This window comes from Schistocerca nitens, chromosome 1 (assembly GCF_023898315.1).
Source record: "Schistocerca nitens isolate TAMUIC-IGC-003100 chromosome 1, iqSchNite1.1, whole genome shotgun sequence".
NCBI classification, from domain to species: domain Eukaryota; kingdom Metazoa; phylum Arthropoda; class Insecta; order Orthoptera; family Acrididae; genus Schistocerca; species Schistocerca nitens.
In genome coordinates this window covers 534,495,663-534,520,804 of record NC_064614.1, presented here as the reverse complement: position 1 = coordinate 534,520,804, position 25,142 = coordinate 534,495,663, and positions in this window count along the sequence as shown.

The window sequence follows — 25,142 nt, the reverse complement described above, 5'->3', positions numbered from 1 at the left end:
TTAGTTAGTGTGGGAGAAACATGTCAGGACTGTGAGTTGGTATTTCATTGAGGTGATTGCAACGGGGAATCCCGTAAAGTATCAGACGAGGCACTCCCATGGAGCTGTAGGTTGTATAGTCTAGAGATTAGAATCGTCGATGAGTTCGTCAGACAGAATTAGAAATGGCATTTCTTTATTTAGATAGAGTGAAGGGGAAAAGAAGCAATGGGAGCTGGGGAAAGGTGACGAGCACTAAGCAACATGAAAACAGAAAAATTCAGAAATCACAATTTCAATTCTATTTAGGAACCAGTTTGAACTGTTATCTGAAATGAGAGAAAAGTCTGAGCAGACCCTTAGGTCCAATTTTAAGGCTAGGTCGGTGGGAAAGTCTCGTACTATGAGAAGAGTCCTGTTGACAGGTAACAATCACAGGAAGGGTGTGCGTCAGATGCTACAGGAAAACGTAGGTGCAGAATACCATGTCACAAGCATGGTGAAACCTAGTGTCAAACGTAGCTCGATGACAGAGAATATTGGAGCTTTGTGCAGAGATTTTGATGAAGAAGAAGAGCAGTTACTTATAGTAGGAGGAGCAGAAATAAGAGCAACAACAGCAGATTTATGTGAAGGTTTTATAGCACCGTGTCCATCACTGGGTTAAAAGAGCTGTCAGCCGTGTAAACAAAGAGCTGAGTGAATTGCTTTTGACTGAAACAGAGTCTCATTTTTAAGCTGTACTTGTTGTAGCAATTGTAATGTGGGGATACACAATCATAGCCTGCAACTGGACAGAGGGGGAAGGACATATTAGCTGAAGATCTGGCACAAAGTAAGAGGGACCACAATCACAGAAGGCAAAGTCCCTGTGATTAATAGACTCAGAGGAGCACATTTTTAGGTTAGAGTCAGGTTATAGATAGGCTTGAAAGATATTAGAACAAAACAAGATCAAAATATATATAACATTTTCTACAAATGTAAAATTATTTTGTTTCATCAGAAGGTCATGGAGATGAAAAACAAGGTAGAGGAGCTTCTTGTATGTCTAGAAAATATGGAAAATTCTGAAGTGACAGATGTTTTATGCCGCTCTGAACACTACGCAAACACAAGGCTTAAGTATAAGGAATTTCAGACTAGCATCATTTTCGTTTAAAGTGAACATGGAAAAAAAGGAGGAGTTCCCACAATGTAAAAGTTGGACAAAGTCAAAAATATTGCCACAAGCAGTTTTTATGTAGATCATAACCTAGAATCCTGTGCTTGTGAGTTGTTACTACTTAATACTTTTTTCCTAATTTCTGAGCTAAGTGTCAGACAAGAAGAAACGATTATTAGTTTGCGGAGATTTCAAAGAAAATTTCTCAAAGGATTCTGACAGGAAAAGTGAATTGGAATCATTATTTGGCTGTTTCAACACATTTAGGTTTTGTGATGTTCGTAAACTGCTATGAGCTACTTTCAGGATGGCTCCTCTGAAATGATTCGGCCGATTCCCTTTCCCCTCCTTGAAAAGTTCCAAGCTCGTGATCCATCCCTAATGGCCTAGTTATTGACGAGACGTGAATCCCCCAATCTCCTTCCTTCGTTAGTACATCACATTTTGGTTTCCAGAAGAATTTCTCGACTAAGAATGCTATTTATATTTTCACTCTCCAAAAATTACAAGCTTGAAATAACAAAATATTGTCAGTTAGCATTTTCTGCAATTTTTCCAAATGGTTTGATTGCACAGATCATGTTGCTCTTTCAGGAAAACTTAAAATTTCATGGGCTTTATGGGTTTTCAAACAGTCGATATGAATCATAGAATATATAGAATCATATCATTGAATCAAAGAATATATAGAATGCAAAATTTTGTGCTAAACAGTTCGAACATTGTTTGAAGGAGAGGCAGTTGTAGTATCTGAGGAGAAATTACGAATAGAGTCTTACAAGTTTCAATTTTGGGTCCACTCCAATACTTTACACATGTGAGTGATGTTGCACTTAACATACATCAAGCAGAACTGATATTTTTTGTAGACGATACTTGTGTTACAATAATTATTGTTAGAGAGAAAGCCAAGTAAGAGACGGTTAATGATTTTTCAAAGAATTGTAAAGTGGTTCTCTGAAAATGGATTGTCCTTTATTTTTGAGAAAACACACTCTATTCATGCTATATAACAAATGGAGACATACCAGCAATTGATGTAACACATGAACAAGAACCAGCAAACAATGTAGAATGATCAAAATTTTTGACTGTACATATTGATGAAACTTGAATAAAAAGCAGCATATTACTGAGCTTCTCAAATAAGTAAGTTCAGCTACTCTTGCTCTTCGTATAATAGCTAGTCTTGGAAACAAATTAATCAACATCCTGAGATACTTTGCGTAATTCCTCTCAACAATGTCTTATGGAATTATTTTATGGTGTAACTCAGAACTTATAAATGAAGTACTGGTTGCACAAAGGCGAGCAGTAACAATGTTATGTACTGCAGTATTCACCTACAGTCGTCACGTAGGTACCTCTTCGAGGATTTAGATATTTTAACTGCGTAATCCAATACATATATTCACTAATGAAATTCGTCATAAGGAATCCATCACAATTTAAGAAGAACAGTTAGGTCCATAGTTGCATCACTAAAGAAAATAATGACCTACTACCTATTATTAAAGCTGTCAGTGGGTCACAAAGGAATTCAGTAAGCAGCAACAAAAACGTTTGATCATTTGCCCAATACCACAAAATGTCTTGACAAGCAGAAAAGCGAGTTTTAAATCTAACCTAAAATCATTTATCCTGGACAAATCCTTCTATTCCATTGACGACTTTTTATTTGAAAACTGATAGCCTCTAAAAAAATTTAAAAAGTTAAAAGAAACTGCTTTTTAAGTGTCGTTGTATGATTACGACTAAAAATTATACGCTCATTAATTTTGACAGTAATCACGTGTACATAGCCTGCAAACTGAATCATTCCACATGATTTCGATAAAAGAATTGTTTAAATGATATCTGGAACATGTAACTAACGAACTATGTTGAGCATTTTCTCTAGTACCATAATGTTGCTAGTAATGCTGAGTCTCGGTCCGTCATACAGTTTTAATCTGCCAGGAAGTTTCATGTCAGCGCACACTCCGCTGCAGAGTGAACATCTCATTCTGGAATGCTGAATTATTGCAGAGCCCACACAATCGAAGATTTTCTTTCATGAAAGAAAATGCCTACTGTCCTCAACCCATCGTTTAATCCTAATAGATCCTCAAACACAAAAAGATTAAATTACATTTTCTGTGGATACTTCTTTCCTGAAGCCGAATTGCAATTGTGACAGCGAATTATATGGAGATGTGTCACTATTTTCCTACACTTTGCTTTCTCAAAAACTTTTTAAAACACTAGGAGCAAGAAATCTGGCTGTTGTCTACGTTCTCTTCTCTCCCTTTTCATTAACGAGTATTTCAGTCTCTCAGGAAACTGACCACACCTGAAAGACATATTGCATTGGTTTTTGAGTACAGAACTAATGTATGGTACACTGATGTTAATAAGCTTACTTGAAACGGCATCGTACCCATGGGAGTCTTTACTGACATAGGAACTGATTCGATTTTATCTTTGCTCGTTTCCTGTAGCCTCATGTGCTGTAGTTGCTTCGGAATAACAGGTTTCAAGATCGCTTTATATTTATCCGTACCAATAAAACTTTGATTTAAGTTGACAACTATTGACAGAAGCGTTTATCAAATATTTAGCGGTAGGTACGTACAACGTTTCAAACCACAACGTATCAGACTCAGGGACAATGGATGTGGTGGCGGCTGGGACGGTAATGCATGCTGCTCATGAAGATGAACCTCACGCAAAATGGCAGTCGGTCATACACGCAGCCGTGAACAGGCCGTCCTTCGACAGCAATCGCCTGTTCACGTACGTGGAACACACACGCACGCAACTGTATGCAAATTCTGGCTTAATTACATCCGCGAAGCTATTCTTTCTCACAGTCTCCGTGTCCATGCAAATAAGTCTTTGAGTAACTTCGTGTGTAGCATGTGAGATAGCCCGTCCACCAACACCTGGAGACATGAGCGGCAACGAAAGATACCTACGTGAATTAGCACACACTGCTTTCCGCCACAGATTTCTTTTCTGCACGCAGCGTGTTCGGCACGGTGTAAAAAGTGGTTGGTTTTCGCAGACGTGACAGAGCTAACTGTTATGTTTAAACGTGTGTACTCCGCGCAGAGTGAAAGCGTATTGTTCTCACAGAGATTTCGATGATTCAGCGCAACGTCTAGTTTCCTCGACGTATTGACTATTTGTGCGTAGCTATTGCTGCCAGTACTCGCTCACGCCGTGAGGGGGTGTGATCCCTCACTGTAATCTTTTTTTTTATGTACTGTCACTTCTCTATTCTGCTGTTGCGTAATACGGCACTGGTGGCGGTCTGCGGCGCAAGCCTATGACCGGACTACTGGCCTCACTGCAGGTACAATGCAGACTAAAAGATGTACAACTTTGCTTCCGCCGTTTGCCGATAGGTGGCGACAACACAAGTAGCGGTCGAAAGAAACAGACCGCAGGCGTTAAGCAATTAGCTTGAACCTCGGTCAACACAACCTCAGTCAAACATTAGTCGATTTGTGTCTGCATCATTAAGTTGTTCTTGATTGAAAATGTCAGTTTACGAGCCTAATTCTCGCCATTTGCTGGAGGTGTTACTGTTTTGTTTCAATATGAAGAAAACAGCGGCTGTGTCTCATCGAATGCTCTCAAGTACGTATCGTAAGGACGCTATTAGTGAAAGAACGTGTCGTGAGTGGTTTCAACGCTTCAAGAACGGTGATTTTAACGTCGTAGACGGGCACAGTGGTGGAAGAGAGAATTTTTTCGAAGATGAAGAATTGGAGACACTGCTAAGTGAAGACTCGCGCCAAACTCAAGACGAATTGGCACGATTAGTGGGAGTGACACAGCAAGCCATTTCAAAACGTCTCAAGGCTATGGGCATGATTCAGAGAGAAGGAACTTGGGTCCCGTGTGAGCTACAACCAAGAGACGTTGAATGGCGTTTTCGTGTTTGTAAACAGTTGCTTCAGAGGCAAAAACGGAAGGGATTTCTGCATCGCATTGAGATCGGAGACGAAAAATGGGTTCATTACGATAAACCTAAACGCAAAAAATCATGGGGATATCCCGGCCATGCTTCCACATCGACGGCCAAACCGAATATCCACGGCTCCAAAATCATGCTCTGCATTTGGTGGGACCAGTCGTGTACTATGAGGTGTTAAAACCAAGTGAAACAATCACAGGTGCTCGTTAGCGAACGCAACTAACGTGTTTGAGCAGAGCATTAAAAGACAAATGGCCGCAGCACGACAACGCTCGACCCCACGTTGCAAAAGAGGTCAAAACGTACTTGGAAACGTTAAAATGGGCAAGTCCTACCCTACCCGCCGTATTCTCCAGACATTGCTCCCTCTGGGCATCACCTGTTTATCACAATGGCGCATGGCCTGGCTGACCAACACTTCCGATCTCATGATCGCTTCAAAAGGTGAACAATTTTTTGGACGCGGGATTCGTCACTGCCCTAAACATGGGAGAAAGTATTGGCCAGCATGGAAAATACTTTGAATGATACTTGTGTAGCCAACTTGTTTCATTAAAGCCTCGAATGATGGAGAAAAAACGGCTGAAGCAAAGTTGTCAACCTTGCAGGTTCTTCGCGGCATTAGGAGGGAGAGGGTTGTGGAGTGGTGCTTTCATCACCTCGGCCAACTTTCACGACTGATATCCCAAGTAGCCATTTTCTACCACGCTGAATGAACCCGTGGCCGTTCTGGAGGGACTAGAACGAGGGAAATTTCCCGGTCCTATCCGGGATTGAACAGGGGTGCCCAAAACTGGAGTCGAATGCTCTACCCACTAAACCACCACGGCCATACACTAATGGTAGTCATGTAATGATTACTTTGCTGGATTTCCTGCTGAGATATAATGAAAGGGTACAGTACCGCCTGACATTGAAAATAGGTACAACATTCTTCGTTATTCTTGTCAGAACAACATATTTTTTTGTAATAATAACTCAATTTCACTTAATACACCGAAGCCGGATACCAGTGCAGGAAAGAATGACAATTTATTTATTTAATTGATCACATGTGCACTCCCACAAAATAAATCCCTACATCCAATTTGGTGAGATCTGCGAAATGAATGAATGTGTGGTCGTCTGCTAACCACAGATAGTGAATGTGCAATATATGATCATCTTTGAGACGGTACTTGGGTCACCTTTGGTGAGACCAAAGAGATGAAATTTACCTGAGCTTTGAGCGCCTGAAATGTGGCTGACCAAAACGGTAGCATGGTGCTCCCCCACCTTGGTGGAGGTGCGAGATCGGCCATGTTTCAGCACTCTGCCGCTGGATCTTGTGTTGGTAAGACCTGTCTTAGGTGTGCTCCGTAAAGAAAAAAGAGTGGAGACATGGTATGCATGTGAAATACTTAAGTGTAGTTTGGAATAATAATTTCTCTATTTCAGGAACTTTTGTGGGGAGAATTAAATCTCAGGCAGGTAATATTAAGGGGATCGTAGTAATCTTCGGAAGTGACCAACGCTCACAATGAAACCACGTGTAGCGATAAGATGAAATACTTCCGAGTGCTTAAGTTAAGTTGAATTACTAGAGTGTGTACTATAAGTAGGAAATATTTAAGAAATGGCGCGTGCAGGACTTGAAATTAGAGACGAGTGCTTCCACGTGGTGAGTACTGTGTGAGTCTCAATCTGTGTGTGAGACAAAGGATAAAGAGAAGTACTCGTCCATGGTATCAGTTGAGGAGTCGCGTGTGTGATGAATATGTTCTTAATATTACTTTGCGTGTTATGTTTCCGTGTGACGCTTGATTCAAACTATAATACTCTGAGAGAGAAGCAAGGTGAGTCAGCCGTCTATCCAGCAACGCCACTTGGCTTGTATTGCACAGGAAGACGTGCATATATCCTCCAGAGTTCATAGTAGGAAATAAAATTTACGAAGTGGGGCAGTGTCGTGTGAAACTGGGATAAATACTAATTGAAGTGGGAAAGCTGAAAGTGATGTGATCATAACGTTGTGACTATTATTTGTATTGTATGTTGCCAGTGTGATGTATTTCATGAAATTTAAGTAAGTGTGGTTGGCATGGGAGAGTAACAAGATAGTTTCAGAGGCAGTGAGTTATGCATCTTCCTTTTTGTACCGCTCGTTCTGGAGGAAATTTTCGTGATGATGGGTGTGAGAGTCGAAGTGTGAGATATAGCAAATGATCCACCATCCTATCCAGAAAGTGCACTGTAGCGTTAAATAATTACGAGACCATAAGATAGAGAATCACCAATGTAAAGCCATGCCCACTGGACGGAATTTCTCATGTGTTATTGTAGTAGGTTATGGAATTTGTGTGTTTAGGTTATAGAATTTATCGGAATAAATAAGATAGTGAAAAGAAAAAGATTGGTGTCCTTTTCCTTCGAATAGTACGTTGTCATGATACCCAGAATTTATAATGTGTGCGCCATTCATATTCAGTGCGATGGCCACGTGTTGACCAAAGCCGTTAAATAAGAAAGAAAATGTGGTATTGCCAGTGCGTATTGAACAGTCAGAGTTATGTAAATTACTAATAGTCAAATGTGCGTTTCCGTACCCGTTGCGCAATATACAAACAGGAGAATAACTTGTAACTTAATTGTGAGTACTAGAGTTCATGTTACTCGATAAATGAGTCCACTCGCTTGGCAGACCACTCATCTTGCATGCCTGACCGCTTGATGCCACAGTATGAGCAAGGCATGTTGGTGCCTCTCAATAATATTCTGCTTTCTTCTGAAATTACAGTGCATTAGGTCTTTCAGACACCTGCATAATTGTTCGTATATTTATTTTCATAACGTTTGTTTTGAGCCTCTCTTTTCAAATCGCTTTATTGAAAAGAAAGTAAGATAGGGTTTTACGCCCTGTTGGTGACGAGGTAATTAAAGACGGAATTCAGGTTCGTTTGCGGTAAGAGATTGAAAGGAATTGACTGTGTCCATTTAAAATAAGCCATATCGGAATATGCTCTAGAAAGTTTAGAGAAACTTAGGAAAATTTAAACCTGGACGCTCAGACGGTGGTAGATCCGCCGACCCGTCAACAGCGAATCCGTTGTGTTACTACTGTGCCACTTCGCTGGGTAAATAGTTTTGTGGAAGTTTATAGGATCGCAGATTGGTGATAAGGAGGCTTCATCCTGCACTGGACTTCAGAGCTGAAATGCACACCCACATCTCCACTCCGAAAGCTGCTGTGCACTTCATGGTGTCCGATACCATTTTCTCACGCACCTGTTCATTTACAGGTGGTGGGCGAAATGAAAGTTTATGAAAACACCTATGTATAAATTATTTCTTCCACTGTAGCGTGGTAGTAATTGCGCGAGATATATGACAGACAGAGAACAATATTTTTAATCTTGACTTCTTTTGGAACGTGGGCTATCGGAATTTTGTAAATATCTCTCTTTCTTCTTTTAATGTGTATCTCTGCAGTTCGTTAAACATTTCTGTGGCACTGTCTTACTGACTAAATTAAACCTGTGCAGAATCGTTTAGCTGTGTATGGAATATTTTCTGTTGCTCCCGTTACCACAGGTTACTAACGGTCCCAGAGCCACCAACGGACGAACTGTTAAACCGAGGGTTTTGTAAGCGATTTCCTTCGTGTGAGATTTATACTTCCTTAGGATTCTTAAATCTTACAAGGAAAAATCACCAACTCGACCTCATATTTTAAAAGAGAAAAAAAGCACAGTTGGAAGATATTAGCACCAGCGAACGATCCCTTGCGAAAATTTTGGCAGTAATTCAGTAAGTGTGCAGGTATGGTGATCGCATTACACAGCTTTTAAACTGTGAGCGCACCGGCCGTTTGTCACGCCCTCCACCTCACTGCAGCCGTTTAATACCTGAGCGCGAAGTGATGTACAGTGGAGTGAGTAAGACGTTCATTTTGATAATATACATGAAAAAACAAGCGATAGCTTTGTTTCCATAAGATTTCGGGATTGCAGCCGGATCTCATCGACTTCTTTCCACGATATTTCGGCTGACAACCTTACAGCCATCTTCAGGCGAGTGTTTGACACTGGAGATTGCTAGTGCAAGTCGCTCTATTTATACTGAAAAGTGCCGCAGGCGCGCATGCGCAAGTTACCGTAGCATGCGCGCCACCTGTCGATTCCAAGGTCCTCTACAATATTACTGCATCTATGGAGCGCCAACGAATGCGTGAAAAAAGTAAAACATGCACGCAGATGTGTCCAAAACAATAAAAGGAAAATTTCAATATTAAATTTAAAATTACTTGTCGCTCGACATGTCAGAAGCCATAAAAAGTTTTCTTTTGGTTGAAATTAAAGAAATCAACGAGTCCCAGGCCTTATTCAATAAAAAGCCGCCATCACGATTAATGAGATTTTCCGCTAAACGTATTTCGACGGATTCCTTCACAACAGAATCCCAGAAGGATCTCGATGGGGCCAAGATTTTCGTGGCCGAATAATCCATAGTATGTCCTGTGGAAATACAATGTTCGGCTATGGCCGACTTACTGGGCTGTAAAAGGCGAGTGTGGCGCTCATGTTCAACGCAGCGGTCGCGTACTGTGCGTGTGGTTTGACCAATGTAGGCTTTCCCACACTCGCAAGGTATTTTATAAATTCCAGCCTTCCGTAATCCCAGATCATCCTTGGCTGAGCCCAGAAGAGCACGAGTCTTTGTAGGTGGCCGGAAGATTGCTTTCACACGACGTTTCTTTAAAATTCTGCCTACTTTCGATGAAATGTTCCCGACATATGGGAGAAATGCTCTGGACTTAAACACCTCCTTATCCTCTTGATCTTGTGGGTGGTCACGATTTTTCCTCCTTAAAGCAGTACTGACCTGATGTGCAGAATATCCATTATGTTGAAATACCGATTTCAAGTGCTCTAATTCGTCTGCAAGGCTGTCTTTATCAGACACGACATGTGCCCTATGCACCAACGTCACAAACTATGGGTGTTCTTCAATAAATATGTGGAGAATGTAGGTGCAGGGTTGGAGGGATGAGTTGGCATGAGTGGTTCAGTTCAGATTTGTAAGACAAAGGTAAAAATAGAGTAAATGTAGGTGAAGTATAGAAACACAGTGAGTGGCCTCCAAAATGGTTAAGTCCGCACTATGGTATCCCATATTCATACAATGTACAAGCGTGGCTTTTCTTTCATCAGCTGTGGACTTCACGCTCTTTAGGTTTTAAATGTGGCCAGAGGTAATGAAGAATTTATGATCAGGTGAGAGGCTGGAGATAGGAGGAATTCTTACCAGTGTGGGGTTGATTTCGCATCATGAGAAGGCGCCCGCACCCGCCACCCCCTCCCCTTCGTGAATATGAATTAAGTATGTACTACGTGAATACAGCGTAGGGTATTCGCCTGCTTACCTGAGTGGTAAAGTGTTTGCCTACCATGCAGCGGGCCTGGGTTCGATTCCCGGCCCGGTTGGAGATTCTTTTCGCTCGTGGACTGGATGCTGTGTTGTCCTCCCAATCATTTGATCATCACCGACACGCAAGTCGCCCCATGTGGCGTCACCTGCTATAAGACTTGTCACTCGGCGGCCGAGATCCCCCGGACGGGGCCACCCAGCCATCAATGCCACACGATCAAATCATTTCATTTACGGCGCAGGGTGCTGGCTGTTCATAAGAAGGATTCGCGACGGAGACGTCGCAGGAAGGCTCGGGTTAGGGGAGGAAACCGTTCGTGTCCTTTTAAAAGAACAGATCCCAGAATTTGTGAGAAGCGATTTACGCAATTCACGGAAAACTTAAATCTGGATGGCCAGAGGAAGATTTGAACCGTCGTCCTCCCGAAGACGAATCCAGTGTGCTAACCACTGCGCCACATCGCTCGGTTATTGACATAGGGGCAAATTTTAGAGTTTGTAGAAGATTCGTTATTTAACGACGACCAAATGCGAAAAGTAGGATAGTGTAGATGAACTTCAGGGACCTGTAGCACTTTGGGAATAAAGGAACGCTGGTGGCGTAGATATATCCAAGAACAAACCGTACAAAGGGTGAAGTTCAGCGTTTCCAACCAAATCGATGAAGAGACAATTAGAGCTGAATGTTATGTTTGGATTGGGAAATGATGGGGAAATAATTTGAATGTGTCCTTTTTAAAGCAGCGATCCAGATTTTTGCCTAAACTGACTTCGGTAAACCAAGGAAAACCCAAATATGGACGTCCCGATGGTGATTTGAACAACATAACTCCAGAATGCAACAGCAGTATTTTAACCACTGGCCAACTTCCCTCTTTTATGAGCCATAGTATGATTTTACGGATATATAAAGTGTTAGGAAGTTACAGTACATGTGCTGTGTTGGACAAAGCAAGTTTTTCCCTTTTTTATATTTATCTTTCATCTATATACATATTCCGTAAGCCACCACACGAGGCATACCGGAGGGTGCCTTGTACCATTTCTAGACATTTCCTTTCCTGTTCCCGTCGCAAATGGAGCAACGGAGAAACGACACGACTGTCTATATTTCTCTTGTCTTATTTTCGAGATCGTTATGTGAAATGTACGCCGGGCAGTAGAATCGTTCTGAAGTCAGCCGCAAATGTTGGTTCTCTAAATTTTCTCATAGGTGTTCCACGAAAGGAAATTTGCCGCCCCTCTAGGGATACCCATTTGAGTTCCCTAAACACCTCCGTATTACTTGCGTGTTCATCGAACATACCGGTAACAAATCAAGCAGCCCGCGTGTGAATTTTGTTGATGTCTTCCCATAAGCCGACAAGATGGGTATCCCAAACACTCGAGCAGTACCCAAGACTGGGTTGCGCTAGTGTCCTTTACGCGTCTCTTTTATGGAAGAGATACACTCCTAAAATACTACCAATAAACCGAAGTCTGTCATTCGCTTTCCCTATTACCGATCTTAAACGTTCGTTCCACTTCATATCGCTTCGCAATCTTACGTTTACATGTTAAATCGTGGTGACTGTGTAAAACAACACTCTGCCAGTACTGTATTCGAACTTTACTGGACAGTTTTCCCTACTCATATCTATTAACTTAGGTTTTTCCACGTTTAGAGCAAGCTGCCGTTGATCACACCAAGTGGAAGTTCTGTTTAAGTCGTGCTGTATCCTCCTACTGTCACACAACGACAACACTTTCATATACACTTCAGCGTCATCAACAAACAATCGCATACTGCTTCTCACAGTACTCGTCAAATCGTCTGTTGATAGGATAACATTCCCCCAATAGGGCATCGGGATGGGACCGGTCGACAGAATTAAATTACATCCAAAGCACGAAAAAAATATTTGTTTCATTATTACAAACCGTTTCAACAGACTACGGTGTCATCTTCAGTTCATAAAATCTTTTCTTATAAAACACGTTCATTTTACACTGAGCTCACGGACAAGATGTCAAGTGGATAAAAATAGCACATAATAAAAGGTTTGTCATCACTATCCACTTGACGTCTTGTGCGTGACGTCAGCGTACAGTGAATATGTTTTACAACAAAAGATTTTAAGACCTGAAGATTACAGTACAGTCTGTTGAAAGCGGTTGTCATAATTAAAGAAATATTCGATCTTGGCTGCTGAATGATTTTTAACGAATAAACAGATCGCCCTTCAGTTCTCGCAAAATGAGAAAATTCAGTCAAAAGTATGAAAATACACAGTGGTCTGAAGAACAGTAGTAATCTGAGCTTTTTATATAACATCGTTAGATAAGAGCGATGGCTCTGAGCACTATAGGACTTAACTTCTGAGGTCATCTGTCCCCTAGAACTTAGAACTACTTAAACCTAACTAACCTACGGACGTCACACACATCCTTGCCCGAGGCAGGATTCGTACCTGCGACCGCAGCGGTCGCGCGGTTCCAGGCTGTAGCGCCTAGAACCTCTCGGCTACCCCGGCCGGCATAAGAGCGATCTTTATTGTCATACAGTTATTTAAAAACAGTCTTGATCGCAGCCGGTGATAACATCTGACTGGTTCCGGCCTTTTAATTAGGGATCATTATCAGAGTTTGCACTTAATAACAAAATTAAAAGTGCTATATTACATAGAGAAGTCAGTGATCTAAAAGTACACTCTGAAATGACTCATCATTACCCCCCTGGCTTACGGTGATTCGCCTGACCCGCTGTGGAGGTCTCAGTCACTGTAACTGATGTTGATGGCGAGGCAGCCACGAGTTATATAAAGTTGAGAGAGGGCGCTCCAGAGCCTAAGGCATCGCCGTCAGCCAATCGGGAACGGCTTACATATCGTTTTCAGTCTTCATTTTTAAATATTTATCTTTTAAATTTAACTAATCAATCAATGAGTTTATATGCATTTATGGTTCATTATCTATGTTACAGCCAGCCTCATAAAATGCATTAAAATTTAATGTAATTCGTTAACTGAGGAAATAATTAGCACTATAAGGTCGCTAATTCTATAGCTACTGCTACTTATTCGTAATAAAACAAAATGTATGGCGTGTTAATATGAAATATACACATTTACTTATTTGTATTAGTAGTCAGTTACTTAAAGTCTTAAAAACACTAGAACAAACTAAACGCTTCGTTGTATATGTGTGCCAAACGTTATTACAGACACCAAGAGATGGGACTCATCTACAACCATGCATTTACTTTTCCCTAGTGTTTTTTAAAACTTTAAATAATTGACTATTAATCCAAATAAATCAATACGTGTAATTCTCTTATTAATAAGTGATAAATTTCATTTTATTACGAATATATAGCAGTAGCTATAGAATTAGCGTTCTTATTGTGCTAATGATTTCCTCCAGACGAAGCTCTGGACCTCAGTTAACGAATTACACTAAATTTAACGTGAGCCCATTTCAGGCAAAGGATCCACTCATCACTTGACCGATCATTTTAAAACAATCCTGTACGATACACACTTTCAGCATCAGCTTCATCTTCGCTTTCATTTCCCCAAGAATCATCATCTGACAGACAAGAAAATTCAAAATCTTCTGAAGAATATGAAGTTGGAAGATCTAAAGATTTTCTTCCTCTTTACTCCATTTGTTTAGCAGTGCTAGTTGACGTTCTCTGTGCATAGGAATTCTTCTTCGTAATCTTCTGGGATTCTTTAGTCTGAACAGGCCTTGCAGTTTTTTGATTATAAATTCTGATGATTTCTTCGTTTTACTATTTTCCAGTTGTTGTTTATGTGGCGATCAAGTTACGATCTTCGCAGAACCTGCTCTAGGACTTCTTTGAACAGCGGCGTTAGAAACAGATGGCAGAGGACTCAAGTCTGCAGACCGCACCCTCGAACTTGACAAATGAATTTGTGATCTAGAGGAGGTTGAGTTCTGTTCGAAACAACCTTACAAGTCCTCAGCAGTAGAATTAGAAACACACGTCTGCAGCACTCACAATATCTCTTTTTGAAGCTATAGTTCTATTATCAGTTGTTTGAAGTTCATTGACAGGTGACTATCGATCTTGGCGCTCGGTAAGTGCTTCATTCCAAAGTGTGCAGCAAAGTCATGTCTTCTGTACGCATTTCGGTTCATCGGATATATATCACTTTTTCTACGATAATTGCCGTTTCAACAGTCACGGACCGTCTTAAATCAGTCCTGGTTACACCAACAAATCGCTTCTCCGTTAACAGGCAATGTCTCCCCAAGTGAGATTCAAGATCCGAAATATAGACTTTCTTCCTAACTTTGTAGTAAAATCTTCATTGTCACATACTCGCTTTTGATTTACGAACCTTTCTAACAGAAATGTCTAACTACTTTCAAGAAGCCCTTTTCTTTTCTTAAAACGGTTTCCATAGCTCTGTACGTTTGGTCTTTATCTCAAGCCTTTCTTTTTTTTCAGTGAAGCTTTCTAATGACAAAAAAACGTATAATCTAATACAATATATCCTCTTCATTTCAAAAATATTATAAAGAACGTGTTAGACCATAAAAATAAATTTCTAAATAAATTGCTCCAAATATACATCACAAACTACCCCATATGAAGCGCCCCGCCATCTTCACTCTCCTTCATAACCACAGATGCACGAAAGTAAATAAATATTGGAAGGACATGAACTTACCATTATAAGAAAATAAATAAAGCACTTATGATGTCAAAATCCGCAACTTTCAACAATGACGCACCCTGACTTCCGTAACACAGCAAAAAATTTGTAGATGACTGATACAAAGAAACGCATGCAGCCACAACACATAAACTACTTACAGTCATAAGAGGCCGTGGTGGTACATTTAGAATAAGTTCTGATCCTTGCCAGTACATATCAGGTGCCAACAGCAATAATAATTGAGTAACCCGTATTAGGCGGTACCGTTATACACTAAAGAGCCAAAGATACTGGCACACCTGCCTAATATCATGTAGGGCGCCGGCGAGCATTCAGAAGTGCAGAAACAAGACGTGGCATGGACTCGACTAATGTTTGAAGTAGTGCTGGAGTAAATTACCAAGAATCACCCAGGGCTCTCCGTAAATCCGTTAGAGTAGAAGGGGGTGGTGATCTCTCCTGAACAGCCCGTTGCAAGGCATCCCAGATATGCTCAATGATGTTCATGTCTAGGGATTTCGGGGCCCAGCGGAAGTCTTTAAACTCAGAAGAGTGTTCCAGGAGCCACTCTGCAGCAATTGTGGACGTGCTGGGTGTCGCTTTGTCCTGCTGGAATTGCCGAAGTGCGTCATATGCACAATGGGCATGAATGGATGCAGATGATCAAACAGGATGCTTACGTACTTGTCACCTGTCAGAGTCGTATCTAGACGTTTCAGGAGTCCCACATCACTCCAACTGCACACGCCCGCCGGCCTTGGTGGCCGAGCGGTTCTAGGCGCTACAGTCTGGAACCCCGAGACCACTACGGACGCAGGTTCGATTCCTGCCTCGGGCATGGATGTGTGTGATGTCCTTAGGTTAGTTAGGTTTAAGTAGTTCTAAATTCTAGGGGACTGATGACTTCAGAAGTTGTCCCATAGTGCTCAGAGCCATTTGAACCATTTGCACACGCCATATACCATTACAGAGGCTCCACCAGCTCTAAGAGTCCCCTGCTGACATGCAGGGTCCATGGATTCATGAGGATATCTCCATACCCGTACATGTCCATCCGCTATATACAATCTGAAACGAGACCTGTCCGAGTAGGCAACATGATTCCAGCCATCAACAGTCCAATGTCGGTGTTGACGGGACGAGGAGAGGCGTAAAGCTTTATGTCGTGCAGTCATCAAGGGTACACGAGTAGGCCTTTGTCTCCGAAAGCCGATATCGATGATCTTTCGTTGAACGGTTGGCACGCTGACTCTTGTTTGCCGTGGCGCGCACAACCACACAAACGCAACGGTTGGCTACCGTGGCAGAGTTAAGCGGGGCCTGAAACTTGGTGCCTGCGCGTTCCGCCAGCAAGCGCTAGAAGCGTTCCCGCCAAACATTCAATGAGCCGCGAACTACGCACGCGCACGAGCCTTTTTCCGGAGCGGATGATCACACTATGATATCAGCATCCACCAGTCAGGGATCTCCAACGGCTGCCAATCATCACTACGGAATCAGCGGAGGAAGACTGGAGTCGCCGTGTTAAACAGCCGGAAGAAAGGGAAACAGGCGTCTCTAGACCCGCCGCGGACTGCCGCCCGGAAGATACGTTTTCGCTACGCCGGCCATCGACCCCGGACTCTGCGCCCGTCTACTTCCTCGGCATCCGCCGGACAGCGTCAAGAGAAAACCCGAGAAAGGAACGTAAATTCGGTTCAGTTGCTATTATTTTAATTCAAGAAGGTGGCATATTGTTTGGCTTGTTAGAAAATGTCGGTAGGAGAAGAAGCCTTTTGTTTTCGAAGAAAGTTTATCTTTTTGTAAAATTAAGCGGTGGCCTTGCTCCACCTAATAAAAATTTTTTGTTCGCACATGGGTGTTAATCTGTGGATATAGCATTGTTGATGGCCCAGCACTGAAATCTGCAGTAATTTGGGGAAGGATTACACTTCTGTCATGTTGAACGATTGTCTTCGGTCGTCGTTGGTCTCGTGCTTGCAGGATCTTTTCCCGCCGCAGCGCCTGATTTTCACGGTGCACTCGTGGAATGGTCGTACGGGAAACCCCCCTCCACCAACCCCTCCCCCCCTTCATCGCTACCTCGGAGATGCTGTGTACCGTCGCTCGTGCGTTGACTATTGCATCATTTTCAGACTCACGTAAATCTTGATAATCTGCCACTGTAGCAGCAGTAATCGATCTAACAACTTCGTCAGACACTTGTCTTATATAGGCGTTGCCGACCGCAGCGCCGTATTCTCCCTGTTTACATATCTCTGTATTTGAATACGCATGGTGTATTATGAACCTTTACCCTACATGACGTTGAGTGAAGGAGGGATACATGCTACATTTGTGTGAATGGGGCGGATGAGGGTATTTTATGCATGATAGTTCCTATTATTGGCCGGTTGTTACTTGAGGTATACAGCATAGAGCACACAAGCATTACAAGCAAGTAGAACCGGCACGTCGGTGTCGGTCTCTAATAGAACCTGGCCACTTGCGTCTCATTTATCCTGACAAATGTAGAGAATGGCCGAGCGAAACGATCAAGCCGTGGCAGAGGCGAGAGAGGGTGGGGCCGCCGGCTTCTCGGGCCGCAGTCTGCACGTCGGCGGTGGCCGTGCCGGCACGCTGAGCGCACAGTCGTCGCCGCGCCGCGCCGCGGCCAGATTAGGCGCGGGATTACACGCTGTAGGCGCGGCCCGCGCCGTCTGCAGCTCGCAGCCCGCCCCACGCTGCCTACTAGCTCCATGCAAATTGAGTCTAACTTAGTGCGGCTAATAGTCTTAATCTTGTCGTTTTATGTTTTAACACTCCTTACAAGCGGGATAATTAGCTGGAGGCGCGACAAAGCCCGCGACTGTGTCCGCGGCCGCGTGCCGGCGCGACACCCCGCACCTACCCCGCAGTTCTAATTACGCGCGCGGCGGGCGTCGGCGAAATTAAACTTTCATCAGCGATTACCATATGAGAGCGCGCTAATTAAGCGCCGCGCAGCCGGCTGGCTGGCTCCTTACTTTCGGAAACAATTACGCGCCGGCGCCCGCGTCGTCGTCGCAGTAGCTGCCGACTCCTTACAAGACGCCGCAGCCGCCGTCGCCGCCTGCTGTTCCAGGAGCGGGAAGCTCCCTGGCGGGCTTTCTGCTCCGCACCACACTTCTACCCTCCTGCCGAGGATGGCTGCCCTGGCGCCTCCGCCACTGGAACACTGGACGCTAACACTGGGCCGGTTACGGCTAACGCTGGGTTTGCTGCCATCACACTACTCTTGACGAACATTAATGAGCGTAAATTTAACGTCTGCCACGAGTCCCAAGGGAATAACAGGTGGGTACGTCACTGGCTCAGAGATACGAGCTAATTTGTTAAGTTCAGTGGTACAGGTCTTGCTGCAGTTATCAAAACCAATCCGACTTCTAACATCCAAGGTAGCGGGAAACGAAGCCACAACAACAGAAAACTTGTTACTGTACAAGGTAGCTGTCACGCACGCTAGCAACAAATGTACTCACAGGGCGTTGTATCTAAAGCAAGTAATATGGGCAATACATAAAGAAACAATTAATGAAAATTTATTAACACAGATGATACTGAATGCAATTCTCAGCTTTGAGTGAGGACAAGTGCGTAGCTCTGTACTAAACTAACACACCGAGAGAGAATTATCTAATGAGGAGAACAAGGCAAGCGCCATAGCTGCTTGAATTTCGAGAAACTTCGACTAGTGGAAGAGGGAGGGCAGTGGTCCAAAATAAGGGAACTCGTGTCCCGCCTTATCCGTAGTTACTCGACCGTTTCTGAGGAACTGACGGCCAAAGAATTCGAGGTACCTTATGTGTCTATTAGCGCACGATGGATTCAGCGGAAATCAATGGCTAACGTCGCTATTTTACACATTTGCACCCCGTATTCGAAACCCGACTATTACATTTATTTTTGTTCTCCATGTATCTACCTGTGTCTGTAGACCATCGATAGAGCAATGTTTCCTCGTGCTGAAATAGCGATGTCCTTATCGAAGGAGAAAATTATTCGAAATTACTGTCGATGAAACTCATGCAGTGTATTTTGATTCATAATCAATTCAAAGCGCCATTTTTCGGAATAATGGTCTGTTGTGTGTGGTCTGCCGAGAAATTATTGTCAATGCGTGAAATCTTCAGCAATGTTATTGACGTTTGATTCAAATGGTTCAAATGGCTCTGAGCACTATCGGACTTAACATCTGAGGTCATCAGTCCTCTAGAATTTAGAACTACTTAAACCTTGTAAAATGTATGCTTCGCCGGCGATGGGCGAATCATGACAGAATCTTTGACCAGAGAGTAGTTTATCGTTAGTTGTTGCTTGTCGCGAGTCTGCGCTTGTCTGCGCGAGTCTGCAGTAGTAGTCAGTCGACAGTAGTAGCGAGTGGACAGGAGTAGTCTGCGGGTGTCGGCATGCGTCGGCTGTGTGCTCTGCCTCCGACTCTGGTCAGGATCCTGGACGATGAGTATTGTTGTAGAAGGTAAAGAAGCAGCATTGCGCATATTTAATAATGTATGTTAATTGTAAATTAATTTGTTCAGAAAAAATGCCCCAGTAATAATTTTTTTATAAAGTAACTCTTTTAAAGAAAAGTATTCATTTCAATTTAAAGAATTTTTCCACTCTTTTGAAGAAAAAGCATTCATTTCAATTTCAAGAATATTCCCTATGCATTCCTTCCAAGAATCAAAAAAAATATATACGCCAGCATTGCACGAAGCTGTGTCCATAAATAAGAGCAGATATACTTGCAGTTTTTATTGAGGTAAGAATTTTGCTTTTGTTATTCAGAATACAGGGCCGAAGGTCAGCGCTGCTGTCCTTATAAAATTTACCAGATATATAATAGCAGTTTTACTAAGGTAGAATTTTGCTTTTGTTATTCAGACTACAGGGCCGAAGGCCAGCGCTGCTGTCCTTATAAAATTTACCAGATATTATTATTTCTGTTAGGAGGTTACATTTGGTTCATGGTTCATTATTTAATTAATGTCATTGTGTGGGTTTTTGGCCAATTTTCATTTATCAATTTTTGTGGGGAGTTTAAGCTTGGCTCCATTTTCATTATTTTCATTTAACAAAATTTCGTGCGGGGACGTTACAACCTAACTAACCTAAGGACATCACACATATCCATGCCCGAGGAAGAATTCGAACCTGCGACCGTAGGGGTAGCGCGGTTCCAGACTGAAGCGCCTAGAACCGCTCGGCCACACCGGCCGGCTAACGACGTTTCTGCCCTGAATGGTACTCATAAGAAGAAATTTCACTGTGGCAAACTTGCCTTCGCGCGATGTTCCTGGTATTAGGAATTCTGTGTTTCGGATATTCATCCAAGCAAATGCACCTTATCTTCCTACAGAATAAACATAAGAATGGAAATGCCGTGTGCCTTGGGCCTCCCGTGGGGTAGGCCGTTCGCCTGGTGCAAGCCTTTCGAGTTGACGCCACTTCGGCGACTTGTGTGTCGATGGGGATGAAATGATGACGATATGAACAACACAACACCCAGTCCCTGAGCGGAGAAAATCTCCGACCCAACCGGGAATCGAACCCGAACATAAGAATTAAATATAATAATTACTATATGAATAGATATAAGAATTAAATATAAGAATATGAGAATTTACCTCTCTGGGGGACACCACCAGGACGAACCACTGTCCGTGCAGGTGGAGAGGCTTGCGTATACGCGTGAAGCTGAGGGCTACGCCGAAGGTAGAGGACCTACTGCCGGAAAGGCCTCAGCTGATAGATCAGGCTAAGAGTGTCCCACAACGTCCCATATTCCCTATCCACTCCTTTTTTTTTTTTGGTCATCAGTCTACTGACTGGTTTGATGCGGCCCGCCACGAATTCTTTTCCTGTGCTAACCTCTTCATCTCAGAGTAGCACTTGCAACCTACGTCCTCAATTATTTGCTTGACGTATTCCAATCTCTGTCTTCCTCTACAGTTTTTGCCCTCTACAGCTCCCTCCAGTACCATGGAAGTCATTCCCTCATGTCTTAGCAGATGTCCTATCATCCTGTCCCTTCTCCTTATCAGTGTTTTCCACATATTCCTTTCCTCTCCGATTCTGCGTAGAACCTCCTCATTCCTTACCTTATCAGTCCACCTAATTTTCAACATTCGTCTATAGCACCACATCTCAAATGCTTCGATTCTCTTCTGTTCCGGTTTTCCCACAGTCCATGTTTCACTACCATACAATGCTGTACTCCAGACGTACATCCTCACAAATTTCTTCCTCAAATTAAGGCCGGTATTTGATATTAGTAGACTTCTCTTGGCCAGAAATGCCTTTTTTGCCACAGCGAGTCTGCTTTTGATGTCCTCCTTGCTCCGTCCGTCATTGGTTATTTTACTGCCTAGGTAGCAGAATTCCTTAACTTCATTGACTTCGTGACCATCAATCCCGATGTTAAGTTTCTCACTGTTCTCATTTCTACTACTTCTCATTACCTTCGTCTTTCTTCGATTTACTCTCAAACCATACTGTGTACTCACTAGACTGTTCATTCCGTTCAGCAGATCATTTAATTCTTCTTCACTTACACTCAGGATAGCAATGTCATCAGCGAATCGTATCATTGATATCCTTTCACCTTGTATTTTAATTCCACTCCTGAACCTTTCTTTTATTTCAATCATTGCTTCCTCGATGTACAGATTGAATAGTAGGGGCGAAAGGCTACAGCCTTGTCTTACACCCTTCTTAATACGAGCACTTCGTTCTTGATCGTCCACTCTTATTATTCCCTCTTGGTTGTTGTACATATTGTATATGACCCGTCTTTCTCCATAGCTTACCCCTACTTTTTTCAGAATCTCGAACAGCTTGCACCACTTTATATTGTCGAACGCTTTTTCCAGGTCGACAAATCCTATGAAAGTGTCCTGATTTTTCTTTAATCTTGCTTCCATTATTAGCCGTAACGTCAGAATTGCCTCTCTCGTCCCTTTACTTTTCCTAAAGCCACACTGATCGTCACCTAGCGCATTCTCAATTTTCTTTTCCATTCTTCTATATATTATTCTTGTAAGCAGCTTCGATGCATGAGCTGTTAAGCTAATTGTGCGATAATTCTCGCACTTGTCAGCTCTTGCCGTCTTCGGAATTGTGTGGATGATGCTTTTCCGAAAGTCAGATGGTATGTCGCCAGACTCATATATTCTACACACCGACGTGAATAGTCGTTTTGTTGCCACTTCCCCCAATGATTTTAGAAATTCTGATGGAATGTTATCTATCCCTTCTGCCTTATTTGACCGTAAGTCCTCCAAAGCTCTTTTAAATTCGATTCTAATACTAGCACTCCTAGTGCTTACCTAATTCGCTTTTCTACTCCATGGTGTGATGCGATCCGTGCCGAGGGGTGTGTGACACAGGGGAAGATGCGTCGCAAACGGAGCCTCAGGGATACTGGGCGACCTCCGTGAGTAAGTAGCGTTACACCAAGCCGGTATTCGTGGTGTGGACTGTGTAGATCCCCGAATCTCGTGGGACCAATATGGACACGACAAAAGAAAATAAATTAAAGTACAATGAGGGGCAAACTGAGACCTCAGACACCCAAACATCGGGGTCACAACCGATGGAAGGCATTACCACAACTGAATCAGGGTCTAAATCTGAACCAGAAGTGGGAATTCTAACCAAGAAGTTGGACCACATCAAGATTAAAGCCTTGTCTGGGGCCCAGAGGAGGAAACTACTAAGGGAACAGAGAAAAAAGGAAGGGAAAGGATGGCTTCCTAAAGCCAAGTGGAGGAAATTAAAAGGGCTGGCACCTAAGACCCCAAGAAAAAATTGTCTTAGGTTGAAGGTGATATGCAGACCCCCATAACGTCGAAGACAGGCAGCAAGAGGACAAGGGAGGAATCTAAGACTCCCTCCTCCCTGGATAAGCAAGCCCAGAAAAAACCGAGGCAAGAAGGAGGGAAACAGACCTGTAGTACTGTAGTCTCGGTTTTTAAGATGGCAGTTATCCAGGAAGGCTATCCACTGGTAGCCATCACCTCGCAGCAGGAGGAACTTGTACAGATGGCCCTCTTTGAAAAGATGGGGGGGGGGGGGGGGAGGGACGCTGGTCCAGGAGGGTCTATCTACACTGCTGGCCACCGTAAATGCAACACCAAGAAAGACAAGAGGTAGCACAACAAAATTTATTTTGTAGATAACATGTTGACCAAGTATCAAATGATTACGTTTACAGACGTCTGTGACATGTGGTTCCTGCCATAATCAGTAGCCAGAGTAGCCGCCATTGTTGGAGATCACCGCTGCCACACGTCTCGGCATTGAGTCAAAGAGACGTTGGATGTGTTCCTGGGGTACAGCAGCCCAAGCAGCTTCCACACGTTGCCAAAGATCATCTGGTGTGGCAGCTGGGGATGTAATCTGGGTCACTCGTTGAGCAACCATGGACCACATGTTTTCTATCGGCGAAAGATCCGGAGAGCGAGCCGGCCAGGGAAGCAATTCAATCTGGTTATTGACGAAGAACCTTTGGACAATGCGTGCCACGTGTGGTCGCGCATTATCCTGTTGAAATATGGCTGTGGTCGAGCCCTGAAGGTAAGGAAGGACAACTGGCTCCAGCACCTCGGATATGTAGCGCCGGCTATTTAAAGTACCGGCAATGCGTACTAGAAGCGTGCGAGACTAATATCCAATACCGGCCCATACCATAATACCCGGTGCAAGACCAGTGTGGCGGTGCATAATGCAGCTGTCCAGCATCCTCTCTCCACGGTGTCTCCACACTCGAATCCGACCATCGTGGTGCTGCAGACAGAAGCATGCCTCGTCAGTAAAGACAGCGTCATTCCATTCTGCCGTCCACATCCTTCTGTCATCACACCATTGGCGACGGAGACGTCTGTGGTTCTGCGTCAATGGTAGACGAAGCAATGGACGTCTTGCGGATAGACCACTCTGCTGTAACGGCGTCGAATGGTACGCGCAGGCACTGGATGATTCGTTACAGACGCAATGTGCTGTGCTATGGTTCGGAATGTCACTGAGCGATCCGTCACTGCCATGCGCACAATTTGCCTATCAGCACGTGCAGTGGTGCACCGAGGTGAATGCGATCGACCACGTCGGTCCGTCGTACCCTCCTGCATCCAACGGTCACATATCCGCATTACAGTTGTTTGGTTTCGTCCAACACGACTAGCGATTTCTCTGTATGATAATCCACAATCTCGGTAAGCCACTATCCTTCCTCTGTCGAACTCGGATACTTGATCAAACGATGTTCGCTGTTGTCTACGAGGCATATCTGATCGTCTTGTGAAACAACCACAAGGTAAAAACACGTGCCGAACGTACACTCGTCGAAATCGCCAAGCCTTAAATGGCGCTATGTGGTGGCGCCACAGGCGCGCGTGATGTGCGTCTGCGCTGAAATTCTAATCAGTTGCATATCTCATCGCAGCAAACCCATGGTGTAAATTTCACTTGATTCAGATGCTTCCTTCAGGGTGTTGCATTTACGGTGGCCAGCAGTATAGATCGTGGTGCTCTCATTCTTGTCTGTGAGGGGGGGGGGGGGGGGTGCACAGTGGAGTGGCTTAAGGACAAGGTGCCAATAATATCCCAATGGGAAGATGCGAAGCTGATGGCCAGGACGGCAGTGGAGCTTCTTAAGACCGCAAAGGTATGAATACGGCTACTAAAGATCCGTAAGGAGGTCTCCCCTAAGACTACATTCGAGAAAATAGGGGTCCAGAACCCAAAAGCCTCGACAGAAGACCGTAGAGTGATCAACCAGAAGGTTGTACAGGAAGGGCGAATCCTGGTGGTGGAGGTTGGAGAGAAGTCCCTGAAGGCGGTGCGAGAGCAAGACCTCAAATTGTTTTTAGGGTTCTCGCAGGTGACCGTCAGGGTTATCAAAGACCTCAAAGGCAATGAATGCAGCAAGACAGAGACTTGAGGT